The sequence below is a fragment of the Tursiops truncatus genome, chromosome 7 (assembly GCF_011762595.2).
Source record: "Tursiops truncatus isolate mTurTru1 chromosome 7, mTurTru1.mat.Y, whole genome shotgun sequence".
In the NCBI taxonomy this organism is placed as follows: domain Eukaryota; kingdom Metazoa; phylum Chordata; class Mammalia; order Artiodactyla; family Delphinidae; genus Tursiops; species Tursiops truncatus.
Genome location: NC_047040.1, coordinates 4,583,774 through 4,597,878, shown reverse-complemented (window position 1 = coordinate 4,597,878; position 14,105 = coordinate 4,583,774). Strand labels below are relative to the sequence as shown.

The window sequence follows — 14,105 nt, the reverse complement described above, 5'->3', positions numbered from 1 at the left end:
CTGGTTTCAACACAAGTTTGAAAAGGACTCTGTCCCTGATGTTTGCACACGTGGTTTGGAAATTGTGGTGCAGGGGGAGGCTGAATGACTTATTCAAGGTCAAGGAACACAGCCACTGGCTTTGAGCTAGGGGCCTGCGGTTCCCTGCGTGTCGCTCACCCCATTGTCGCGCCTGCTCGGTCCCCTGCACCCACCGGGTCGCGCCTTATTTCTGAAACACGCTCCCCCCTGCCGCTGGGTTTCATCTGGCTGTGAAGCAGTCATCAAAGGACGCTCCCCTAAACGATCTGTTCGCAGGCAGCCTGGAGGGCTTTGCTGATACGTTGCTAACACTCTTTCGGGCTCTCTGCAGAACAGGGATGGTGTTTGGCCAGCCCGCCGGCACTTGGGCCCCACGGGGGCCAGAGCACGTAGAAACAGGAGCAACGCTTTTCATGTGCATGTTTACGGTGAAATCCTGTTTCCCAAGGCGAGGGAGTGGGGTCCAGTTGTTGCCGGAACAGCCCATCTCCCTGGTCCTTTTAAAAAGGGGGATGTTTTGACAGTTGCCACACGCTGAGCCCCAGAGTCCTGTGATGGCCAGCTGGGCGGTTGTTTAATGAGGGACCGAGGACCAACGTTCCAGGCTTTAGTGTGGCCTTCCCAGGCCCTAGTGCTGTCCATCAAACTCATCTGCTGGGACACTCCTTTGGTCCCTGAAGACAGACTTGCAGGTCACCGTGGCTTTTCCCCATGGTGCTTCTACTGAGATTTGATGGAGTAGTTATCTCGTGGTCAGGATGACCCCACGTCAGCGTGTGTCCGGTGATGTCAGCGTCACCGCTCGTGACCCTGGTGACTGTGCTTCCCAGTGTGACTTGCCCGTGCGTCCTGCAAAACCCCGCTCCCCTGGCCGGACTCCTGGTCCACAGTGTCTTTCCCTGTCATCACAGGGCCACCCTTCCCAAGCTCAGGAAGGACCACTCACTTCGCGGATCCATTTACTGAAGCACGGACTGCGGGATGCTTTGTCCTGCAGGACGCCCTGAATGTGCCAGGCCCATACCAGTCGCTTGAATATCTTATTCTCAGTCCAAGGATGGGCAGAAGACTCATTCAAAGTGTCCTGCTGAGATGGTTGAGATAAAGCATGAAATCTCACAACTACTGGATGATTTAGCGAGGCAGGAGGGGTCATTTTAAAATATTTATATCAGGGTGTATTCTGCATACAGTGCATTGCACCTCTGAGGGAGCCAGGAGTTCCAGCAGTTTGACAACCACATGCACGTGTGTAACCCACACCCCTGGGGGTATATTTCTCTTACCCCAGGAAGGGGCCTCGTACCCCTTCCAGTTAATGTCTCTGTTATGCAATGGTCGTGGATTTGCTCTCTATCAGGACAAGATTAGTTTTGCCTTTTCTAAAAAGTTATATAAATAGCATTAGGGGGTATGTACTGTTTTTGTGGCTGACATCTGTCCCTCAAAAAATGTATTGAAAAGGATTGGGGTTCTATCAGTGGTATTTTTTTTTTGCACGCTTTATTCTTTCAAAGGTATATCTGAAATATAGTTTCTCATCAATGGTGGTTTTTGATTTCTTTTTAATTTTTTAATCACTAAGACCTAAGAGCTCAGTACCATGTCAGATGCATGTACCAAGCTTCGTACGTGTCCAGGTGGGTCTGGTTCCAAAGCTGAGGTTCAAGTTCAGGCTCAGGTTCAACTGACCAGGGTCAAATCTTAGTTTGTCCCTGACTTGCTGTGTATCCTGGGCCGTTGGACCTCTGTGTTGGACCTCAGTTACCCCATCTGCGAAGTAGGGCTAATTGTAGTACCTGCCTCGTAGCACGATTTTGAGGATTGAATGAGCAGTATGTGTGGCACCGTGCTGAATACCTAATCTTCTAAATGAAGGTCTGAGTTCTAGATAAATGTCATCTATAGTTTTTCTAAGGAAAAGTCACCGAGCGTTTAAAGGGGAAACATTTCTACAAGTTCACGTACTTTAGGGTCAAGTTCAACAAGCTCATATAAAAATTACAGCGTCCACACATCACATTGGCTACAAGGTCCTAAATCAAATGAGTGATCAGAGAATGTCATCAGTATCTGTAGTAATACTTGTACTGTGCCAACCCCTTTGGGACCAACAGGAAGGATGTTTCTGGAAAGACAATTCAATTATTTTCTTACGATGTAGTGTAAAATAATATACGTTACCATGGGCTAAATTCTGTGGCCAAGACTGCGAGTGACACATATCTGAAGAAGAGAATGAAGTGATCTTTCTCCTTTGATTCTGGGCAAGCAGGCTTATCTCTTAGACATCTTTTGCATCCGTTACAACCTTCATGTTTTGTACATACAAGGCAAGACTCAGGAATCCCAAGTGATTTTCATGTGTGGTCACAGGAGCCAAAGAGCAGTGACCATCCCTGGCGTATTTTACACCATGTTCCGAGTCACAGCCACTGGACTTTCAAGGTCAGCCATCGGTCTTCTGCTAGCTGGTCTGGCAAAGAGAAGGGCATGTCGTGTACGTTCCTATAAAATGGAGTGACTCTTACTGGCGTCAAATAATTAGCTGCCAGTCAGTGTGCAACATCTGATGGGTAAAAAAAAAGATAGTTATGTTTCCGAAAATAGTGACGCTTCGTGTTGGCCAGGGCTTCGTGGAAATGTGCCCTCAGCCCCCCCCCCCCCTGCCAACACTGCTGGTAAGAGTAAAAATTGGGAAACCTTCCTGGAAAGAACGTGGCATGAAAAAGGACATCTTTAAGAGGACAGCTTTTTTTTTTTTTCATTGAGGTACCATTGGCTTATAACATTATATAAGTTTCATGTATACCACATTGTATTTCATTTTTCTTAGCCATTTTTTTATTGAAATATAGTTAATTTACAGTGTTGTGCTAGTTTCAGGTGTACAGCAGAGTGATTCCGTTTTTTTAATATATATATTCTTTTTCAGATTCTTTTCCATTGTAGGTTATTACAAGATATTGTAATATACAGTAGGTCATAAATTAAATGACCTACCTATACAGTAGGTCATTTGTTTATTTTGTATATAGTAATATGTATCTGTTAATCCTAAACTCCTAATTTATCTGACGTTATATTTTGAATTCTGTGTACACTACAGTGTGTTGGACACTGAAAGTTTCCATCCATCACCGTACAGTTGAATCCCTTTACCCGTTTCACCTCCTCCCCCTTCTTCCCCTCTGGTAACCATGACTCTGTTCTCCGTAGCTACGTGTCTGGCTTGGTTCGTTTTCTTCTTTTCCTTTATATATTCCACGTGTGAGTGAAATCACATAGTATTTGTCTTCCTCGATCTGATTTATTTCACTTAGCATAGTACCCTCAAGGTCCATTCGTGTTGTTTCAGGTGTGGCAAGATTTCATCTTTTTTATGGCTAAGTCACAGTCCATTGTGTGTGTGTGTGTGTGTGTGTATGTGTGTGTGTGTGTGTTTATAACATCTTCTTTATCCATTTATTCATCAGTGGGCACTTAGGTTGCTTCCATACCTTGGCTATGGTAAATCATGCTGCAGAGAACATAGGGGTACATATATCTTTTCGAATTGGTATTTTTGTATTCTTCATGTAAACACCCGGAAGTATTCAGTAGAATAGCTGAATCACATGGTAGTTCTATTCTTAACTTTTTGAGGAACCTCCATACTGCTTTCCAGAGTGGCTCTACCAGTTTACATTCCCACCAGCTGTGTATGAGGGTTCCCTTTTCTCCATATCCCTGCCAACACTTGTTATTTCTTGCCTGTTTCATGATAGCCATTCTAACAGGTGTGAGGGGGTAGCTTACTATGGTTTTGATTTGCATTTCCGTAGTAATTAGTGATGTTGAACATTTTTTTCATATACCTGTTGGCCAACTGTGTGTCTTCTTTGGAAAAATGTCTATTCAGCTCCTGTGCCCTTTTTTTAAATCAGGTTGTTTGGTTTTGTTGCTGTTGTTGAGTTGTATGATTTCTTTGTATGTTTGGGGTATTAACCCCTTATCAGCTATATGATTTGCAGATATCTTCTCCTATTTGGTAAGTTGTCTTCTTGTTTTGTTAATGGTTTCCTTTGCTGAGCAGGTTTTTATTTTTTATTTATTTATTTTTTAAAATTTTGTTTATTTATTTATTTATTTATTTATGGCTGTGTTGGGTCTTCGTTTCTGTGCAAGGGCTTTCTCTAGTTGCGGCGAGCGGGGGCCGCTCTTCATCACGGTGCGCGGGCCTCTCACTGTCGTGGCCTCGGAGCACGAGCTCCGGACGCACAGGCTCAGTAGTTGTGGCTCAAGGGCCCAGTTGCTCCGCAGCATGTGGGCTCTTCCCGGACCGGGGCACGAACCCGTGTTCCCTGCATTGGCAGGCAGATTCCCGACCACTACGCCACCACGGAAGCCCCTGAGCAGGTTTTTAGTTCGATGTGGTCCCATTTGTTTATTTTTGCTTTTGTTTCCCTTGCCTGGGGAGACATATCTAGAAAGATATCGCTAAGACTGATGTCAAAGAATATACTACCCATGTTTTCTTCCAGGAATTTTATGGTTTCAGGTCTTACATTCAAGTATTCAATCCATTTTGCACTGATTTTTGTATATGGTGTGAGATAGTGGGTCTAGTTTAATTCTCTTGCATCTGGCTGTCCAGTTTTCTCAACACCATTTATTGAAGAGAACATCCTTCCTCCACCGTATGTTCTTTGCTCCTTTTCGTAAATTAATTGTCCATATAAGTGTAGGTTTATTTCTGGGCTCTCAATTCTTTTCCATTGATCTATGTGTCTGTTTTCTGCCAATACCATGCTGTTGATTACTATGGCTGTGTAATATAATTTGAAATCAGGGAGTGTGGTACCTCCAGTTTTGTTCTCTTTTCTCAGTATTGCTTTGGCTATTTGGGGTCTTTTGTGGTTCCATGTAAGTTTTAGGATTCGTTGTTCTACTTCTGTGAAAAATGTCATTGGGATTTTGATAGAGATTGCATTGTCTTTAGATGGCTTTAAGTAATATGGACACTTTAATGATATTAATTCTTCCAATCCATGAGCATGGAATATCTTTCCATTTCTTGGTGTTTTCTTCAGTTTCTTTCAACAGTGTCTTACAGTTTTCAGTGTACATGTTTTCACCTCCTTGGTTAAATTCATTCCTAGGTATTTTATTATTTTTGTTACAATTGTAAGTAGGATTGTTTTCTAAATTTCTCCTTCTGCTAGTTCATTGTTAGTGTATAGAAATGCAGATTTTTTTATATATTGATTTTGTACCCTGCAACTTACTGTATTCATTTATTATTTCTCATAGTTTTTGGGGGGCTTTCTATATATAAAATCATGTCCCCAACTAGTGACAGTTTTATTTCTTCCTTTCTGTTTTGAATGCCTTTTATTTCTTTTTCTTGCCTAATTGCTCTGGCTAGGACTTCCAATATTGCCTTGAATAAGAATGGTGAGAATGGACATCCTTGTCTTGTTCCTGATCTTAGAGGGATAGCTTTGAGTTTTTCACCATTGAGTGTGATGTTAGCTGTGGGTTTGTCACGTATGGCCTTTCTGATGTTGCAGTACATTCCTTCTATATTTATTTTATCATAAAACGGTGTTGAGTTTTGTCACATGCTTCTTCTGCATCTGTTGAGAGGACCGTATGGTTTTTATCCTTCATTTTGTATGTGGTGCATCACACTGACTGTTGAGGATTTTACACCTATGCTTATCAGAGATATTGGCCTGTAACTTTCTTTCTGTGTATGGTTTTTGTCTGGTTTTGGTATCAGGTAATATCGGCCTCCCAAAATGACTTAGGAAGCATTCTCTTCAACATTTTGGAAGAGTTTGAAAAGAATAGGCATTAAATCTTCTCTGAATGTTTGGTAGAATTCACATGTGAAGCTGAGAGGACCTGCTTTTAGACCCAGCAGTTCTTCTCCTAACATTTATCCTTAAAAAAATGAAGCCTGTGTGAAAAGATTCCATTGCAAAAGTACTCACTGAATTGTTGTTCGTAATAGTCAAAAATGTTTAAATAAAGCATCAATCCAAAATAGATGATCAAATAAGTCGTATTTTCTTTAGTATATAAATAATGTATCTATTTACAAATATTAAATGTGTAGGTGATTACAGTAAATAGTATACACAGTGAAATATTTTGAAGCCTCTAAAAATGGTGCAGCTGAAAATGTAGTAACCCCGAGAGGGGGGTCACAGTATATTAAGTTAAAAGCATCTTATAAATTAGAATGTACCCCAAGTTGTTGTTTTTTATTTTCTGGGGGATGGGGTTTTGACTTATTTATTGCTTGTCTTTACTTTCTGATTTTCTACCATTTTAAAATTGTGGTTAGATTTTGTATACAGTGTCTATGAGATTGAAACCTTTGAAGGCGCAGGGTGCGTTCTTGGTGCGAACGGCGTGACCGTGATCGTGCTTTTCACACAGAGCGAGACTGGCGGGTGCCGCCCGAAGGGCACCCTTGTCTGCGCCCTGGTACCCGCTGGCTGTGGCCCTGTGCTAAAGGCACTGAAGCTGGAAGAGGCATCGTACTCGGACTTGAGCCGCACAGCCTTAAAAAAGCCCTCCCCGGGCCTCAGTTTCCTCTTTTGTAAGAGGACCTGGTGGTTCTCTTTTTCTTCCCTGAGGCTGGATTGCCAGGGGAGTGGGTGGGGCTGGTAGTTAGGACCAGCATCCTATATTGGAGTATAATTGCTTTACGGTGTTGTGCTAGCTTCTGCTGTATAACAAAGTGAATCAGCCCCACATCCCCTCCCTCTTGCCTCTCCCTCCCACCCTCCCTATCCCACCCCTCTAGGCGGTCGCAAAGCACCGAGCTGATCTCCCTGTGCTATGCTAAGCTCATTGACTTTTAACAGCCTAGTGAGGCCGATTGGGCTTATTTCTCTGGAAGAGCTTAATTAAAGGTGAGAGTTCTAATAAAAGAAGAAAAAGGTGACAAGGACTGCAGGGGGAGGGGTTGTTTCCTAACTTTGCCTTGGAGTCTCTGCGCTGCCCCTTCTTTTCCAGAGCCCCCTCAAAACCCTCGGCAGCCTCCTCAGTGGAGCAGGTTGGGGTGCTCCAGCTGTGTACGGCTGCCGCACCAAGGGAGAGTTTCTCTCAGCTCTAAAAGCCAAGCCGGATTTTGGAAGTATCCGGCGGTTGAGAACTGTCCACAGGTGCCAGTGCTCATGGTGACTCTCCTTCACACGGCTGTCCCTGCCCACCTCCAGGAGCAAATGGAACACAGGCCCGCAGGAGAGAGGAACCTCACCTAACCTGGCCTTCTCTTTTGCATTGTTCAGAAAACAGTTTCTTCTCTTGGAGAACAGTCTTACATTTTCTCCTTACATTTCCCACCCATCCTCACCGCTGTCTACACCAGCACTGTCCAGAAGTATGACGTGGTCCACGTATATCATTTTAAACTTTCTAGGGAATCCCCTGGCGATCCAGTGGTTAGGACTCCATGCTTTCACTGCCAAGGGCCCGGGTTCAATCCCTGGTGGGGGAACTGAGATCGCACAAGCTGTGCGCCGCGGCCAAAAAACAACAAAATAATTTAAAAGTTCCCAAGATGTTTAAAAAAAAAAGTTCTATTAGCTGCATCTTAAAGAGTCAAAAGAACCTGGGAAGTAATTTTAAAGATATGATGAATTCACCCATTATCTGTAAATTGTTGTTTCACCATAGTAATCAATATCTAAAAGTATTAATGAGATAGATACATTCTTCTTTGATACTAAGACTTTGAAACCCGGTCTCTTGTTTCACACAGCCCACCTTCGTTCAGACTTGCCCAATTCAGGCGTCCTGTGGTCCTATGTGGCCAGTGGCCACCATTTTCAAACTTGTGGGTCTAGACAGCTCATCAGAACAGAGGTGGTGTTTGCCCTCTCAACTTGTAAAACAGTGATGGGGTGGGATGTCCGATTATGATGCTCTTGGTTTCATAAGTTAGTCTCCTGCAAAGACCTTACAGGGATACTCACATATAAATGTCTTACAAAGTAACCTGGGAATGGTTATTAAGTAACCCGGTCTCAATTTCAGGGTCCGTCACAGCAAGGAAGGCACTTAGTCTTTTGGAACTTGTCTTTCTTCATCAGCAGGTGGAGCAGATCATGCTTTTTTATCTGGGCCACAAACGTGGCTTCCCTCACAATCACCTGTGGGCCTTTTCATGGCCCCGACTACACGTGAGATCCGCTGGGGGTCTGCAGCCTCTCTCCAGGCCCCCGGAACCAGACTCTGCCAGTCGAGCCTGGACACTGGCATTTTATAAAGCCCCACCCCCTCCTCCCAGGTGTTATTACACTGTGTGTCGCAGGTCGGGAACCCCTGCTCTGCATTCTGGGACCTTACCTAGAGCGAGGCTCTCACCTGGGGCTGGTTCTGCCCCTCAGGATGACATTTATTTAGTTAGTTGTTTGTTTATATCTTTTTTTTTTTTTGCGGTACGTGGGCCTCTCACCGCTGTGGCCTCTCCCGTTGCGGAGCACAGGCTCCGGACGCGCAGGCTCAGCGGCCATGGCTCACAGGCCCAGCCGCTCTGCGGCATGTGGGATCTTCCTGGACCGGGGCACTAACCCGCGTCCCCTGCATCGGCAGGTGGACTCTCAACCACTGCGCCACCAGGGAAGCCCTAGCCCCTGACTTTTGACTTCAGACAGTCCTTCAGAGTAGCCGACTCTCCTTCTCATTAAAGGTCCAATGACAGTTTTCATTAGACGTCTGTCCCGACATCCTTTGTACCACGTTAGTCCTTTCCAAACTGGTGTTTGCGCACCAGCCGACTGTGAGAGTCAGCAGCTCCACGTAGTAGAAACTGCAGGTTCATGACCCGTTTGAGCCCCATGTCAGGGCAGGTCACTTATCCTAACATCCGTGTCCTCTGCAAAGAGATGAGGTTGAGCAGAGGTCCGCCAGGGAGCCCCGTCTGCGACTCCTCTCCCTCCGCACTTACGATCCACACAAAAGGTCTCAACATTCCCTTGGTGTGAGTTAGACTGAGTGTAGATAAAGACGTCTTACAAAGAGACTTCTCCCATCCTCCGTTTAATCACCCTAACCGTCTCTTCAGAATGGGCAACTTCATCATCGGGTTAATGTAAAGATACTGAGGGCGAATTCACATCGTGGACTCTGGGAAGTTCATGATCAGTTTTTATCTGGCACGGCGTAGGCTGTTCTTCGTTTTCAGGGTTTAAACTCAGCAATTTCATCTTAAACATCAGAAGAGTCCGTTTGTACTTCCTAGTAGTCTACATAAAACCCAGCACCTAAATACAGTAGGTTTTTCCAAACCAAAACAGACGTGTAGAAATGGTACGAAACGTGCGTTGAATTAGTTGAACGGTGACCAGACACTTCTTCAACACAAAGCCCTCTCTCAGATGTGTCTTTTATTTGCAATTCCTGTTTTCGTGGACTTAACAGTCGTCTATGGAATGGACATAAGGACTGGAGTCCTCAGTGAAAAGAGCCAGACAGAAAAGTCAGATCTGTAGAGAAAGAAAGCAGATTCGTGGTGGCCTGGATGTGGAATTGGGGATTCACTGTAAATGGGTGTGAGGGAGCTTTGGTGGGTGATAAAAATGTTCTAAAACCGGATTGTGGCGATGGCTGCGAAGCTCTGTAGGTTTACTAAAAATTGTTGAAATGTATGCTTAAATAGGTGAATTCTATGGTATGTAAATTATACCACAGTAAAGCTATTAGGGGAAAAAAGATTTAGTACTGCCCTCCCCCACCCCAGGGGGCTCCCAGTTTATTAAGAAAGCTAAAGAAAGCATAGGACAAAAAGAGGCGACATCAGTGGGGCCCACACAGCCACCAAGGGTCTCCTGATCCAGTTGTCGGAGGGAATGGTATTCCAGCCTGGGATGAGGGCCAGGGAATCTGGGCTGTCTCTAGTCCTTGGTTTCCAAAGCCCTTCTGGTAAATAGGGAACCTGCTGGGGCTTCCAGGTACCAGAAGTGGCCTGAGGTCCCCCTGTGGGCCCCGGAGGAACCTCATCACTCCTCCCGAGGCTCCAAGACGGTCCAACATGTCACAGAGGCTCCAAGGGGCCTCTGACAGTGAGGACACCGTGCCAATGGCCCGGCGTGTCATGAAGATGCCGCCAGTGGTTTTAGATTCGAAATCCTCTGCCGGGGCAAGCGGCTCAGAATCCGAAATGTATTTGGAGAAGAAACCCATTCAGAGGAAGCCTCAGTGAGAACAGGTCGGCAGCAGCCATGGGGCCAAGGAGGCCTAGCAGGGGCGGGTTGGTCACAGGCGGTGCCGGGACATCGCATACGGACCTCCGGGAGCCGTGGGGCAACTCGGATCTCCACTGGGACCCTCCCACCCCGTCACGGGCTCCTTCACACGTACTTCTCAGTAAGGTCTGGAGAAGAACAGAAGATTATTTTCAGCAACCGGAGACTGTTATGTGGTTTTTTTTAAGTCTTGAGAACATCTCTTTCCTGAATATCTTAAACATGGGCTGTAAGCCAGCCAGACCTTCTCAGCGTAGGAACCAGGATGCTGTGTCAAAGCCAGAGCGTACTCCTGTGAGTTTTAATTCCAGCAAGTGGTGACAGGTGTTTCTGGAAACAGAGGTGTATTTGAGAACCAAAGTAAACAAACAGTGGCTTCTTCCAGTAAGGGGTGCAGGCTCTGTGCTGTGGGCATCCGAGCAAGGGCAGTGCTTCCCAGGCTTACTTAACAGAACCTTCCCAAAGAAATACTTTCTAAAGGTCAAGGGCCACATTTTTGGAAGCTCTCCCACAGAGAACTGAAAATATGTACATATGCGTGTATATATACGTGTATACATGTATACACTGTACATGCATCTACGCGTACACATCTGGGATTTCACCCCCTGTTAAGAGTTTGATGTATTGCATACAGTCTTCCCATACACAATTTTTGAAAAGAAACAATGCTTTAAAAAACAATTTTAAAGCCTTTTTTAGGCGAGCACTAGCATATCATGATCCTTTCTGTTGTTACATATTTTATTTTCTTTTTAGCTTATTTATTTATTTATTTTAAATTTTATTTTATATTGGGGTATAGCTGATTTACAATGTTGTGTTAGTTTCAGGTGTACAGCAAAATGGTTCAGTTATACATATACATATATCCATTCTTTTTCAGATTCTTTTCTCGTACATGTTATTAGGGAATATTGAGTAGAGTTCCCTTTGTTATATAGTAGGTCCTTGTTGGTTATCTCTTTTATATATAGTAGTGTGTATATGTTAATCCCAGACTCCTAATTTATCCCTACCCGCCCCGCTTTCCCCTTTTGTAACCGGAAGTTTCTTTTCAAAGTCTGTGCGTCCATTTCTGTTTTGTAAATAAGTTCATTTGTATCATCTTTTTAGATTCCACATATAAGCTATATCATATGATAATTGTCTTTCTGTGTCTGACTTACTTCACTTAGTATGATAATCTCTAGGTCCATCCATGTTGCTGCAAATGGCATTTCATTCTTTTTTATGGCTGAGTAATGTTCCATTGTAGATCTGTACCATATATACCTTGGTATATATCCAAATGTATACCATTCCTTCATCCATTCCTCTTGTCGATGGACATTTAGGTTGCTTCCATGTCCTGGCTATTGTAAATAGTGCTGCAGTGAACATCGGGGTGCATGTATCTTTTCAAATTATGGTTTTCTCCGGATATATGCCCAGGAGTGGGATTTGCTAGATCATACGGTAGTTTTATTTTTAGTTTTTTAAGGACCCGCCATACTAGCAGTATATCATGATCCTCTATCCATCGCTACATACTTCTTTTAGAGCATTATTCTTAACGGAGTCGTAGTAATTCATCTGACAGTTGAGCCATCATTTGGTCCTTCACCTTTGGACTTAGGGAACATTCATAATGAAATAGTGAAAGACGGCTGGAGTGAGCACCTTTGTGTGTACATCTTTGAGGGGCTTATGACTCATGCTTTTCTAAGGCTGGGTCCCCAGAAGGAGCCTAACTAGATCAAACGTTATAGACTTTTTGAGGAATTTAATTCGTGTCAATTCAGTGCTCTCCAGAAGAATGGTGCCCTCTGCCCACCCCTCCCCCCACGCATCCCGCCTTTCTCTCCATCCTTCACCGCGTCATCCTTACTCCCTTGAAGCCGGTCCTTGAGTCCAGGCTCATGAATCTATGGCACTGCTTCGATCAGGTCACTTTTCTCCTCAGAAACCTGCTCTATCAGCCAGGTTTCTCCCGAGAAACAGAACCAACTCTGTGTGTGTGTGTGTGTGTGTGTGTGTGTGTGTGTGCGCGTGCCCGTGCGCACACACAGACACATGTACAGGGAGAAAGATTTATTGTAAGGAACTGGCTCATGTGATAGTGAGGGCTGGCAACTCTGAGATCTGTAGGGCAGGCCGGAGGCTGGAGACTCAGATGGAAGTCAGCACCGCGGTCTTGAGGCAGAATACCTCCCGGAAACCTCGGGTTTCTCTTCCTAAGACATTCAGCTGATTGGGTGTGGTCCACCCACATCGTGGAGTGCCATCGTCACTTAAAAGCAGCGGATTGTAGATGACGTTAACCATTCCCAGCAACACCTAGACACGTGTTGGATTAAACCACTGGGCTTCACAGCCTGGACAGGTGGACACATGATACTGGCCATCATACCTGCCTTGGCTCCAATTGCCAGGAGAATTCGTCCCAGCAGAAGCCACCAGCTGTCTGTCCTTGCAGGCGGGGGCAGGGGGAGGAGACTGCATTTTATTGGGTCCCTTTGCCTTTTAAGGGATAGTCTCCCTGGATAAGTATTACTACCAAGTGGCATCTTGAACGACTTCAGTATTCCCTGACATCACACGGGCCTCACATTTTCGGTCCCCTACCTGCCCCCTGTGACTTGGTACTTTCACACACGGGACCCAGTCCACCCTCCAGCCCCCTTCTCCCTGTAGGAATCCTATGCTTGAGCCAGACTGATCACTCCACAAAGGCTCCTGCCCTGTACCATGTCGTTGACCTCGCTTATGCCTTTCTCTCCGCCCGGAGCGGCCCTCATCCCATGTGGTTAAATGAGTGACCACACCCACTGCCTGCCTTTCCTCGCCACCCACTGTGCCTCCGTCCCAGCAGCAGGTCTGGCCAAATACGGTGAGCCCAGGGCTGGAGCAGTGAGGTTCCAGTCCTGTCCTCATGAGGGATGACACCAGACAGAGCACCAACCCATACCCTGGCCTGGGGACACCATGCCTGCCCTCCGGAGTCTCACTGCCTAGAGGGGAGACAGACAGTGCTGAAAACTGCTGGATAATGTCATACATACCCAACGGCAGCAAGAAGAGGGGAACAGAGAAACCAAGGGAGGCTTCCAGGCAGGAAGTTGGCGGACCTGGGAGAGGGATGCCATGGAGAGAGGGGCGGTCTGTGCAGAGCTGTGGAAGAGGGACCCACCACGACACGCTACCATGTGTTTCACTGCTGCTGAAGACCAGCATTCGAGGCTGGAGTTAGCAGGGAGTGAGAAGCTGATGGGTCTGGAATGTTCCCCAATGGGCAAGTTAGCCCGCCACAGTTCCATGGAGCTGTTTCATGATGTGATTCCTGGGTCAGAAACAAAGAAAAGCTCTTACCTGCAGCAGTAGCAGTGCCCTCAGTTTCCAGGGTGATGCGGTTGAGGCCAGGTGACATCCGCACACACAGCGGGCTACAAGACAGTGGAGGAGCCCGCGCTCAGGGAACCCGAAACTTCAGTGAGGGGCAGAAAGCACTTTATCTCGGCCGCCTCTGGTCCAAGGCTGCTCGCCCTGCAGGCACTCCTGGAAAGATAATCGAACACAAAGGCAGTTGAGCCTCTGCTGGAAAGCCGTGCAGATGCAAGAGACCAATGAAGAATCGTTTCTCAGCAAGAGGAAGGAAGACAGGACAGACGGCCCCTTCCCTCCAGTCTCCAGCCTCGATTCTGGAAGAGTCCAGAACCTTCCTGACTCGGGCTCAGAGGGGCAGCTGGGGAGGAAATAGGAGAGCAGTTTGTGAAGGCAGAGATGATTTCCTGGAGACCCTGTGGCCACGAGGGGCTGAGGTTGCCGGGCGCCCAGGGTGATGGGCCCTCTGTCTGCCAG

At 46.0% G+C, this 14,105-nt stretch overlaps 1 protein-coding gene across 11 annotated transcripts in view; it reads left to right on the top strand.

Moving 5' to 3' along the window:
• The window catches only part of AGAP1 (ArfGAP with GTPase domain, ankyrin repeat and PH domain 1), a 555,489-nt gene that overhangs the window by 511,742 nt on the left and 29,642 nt on the right, over nt 1–14,105 (top strand). The window lies entirely within an intron of this gene.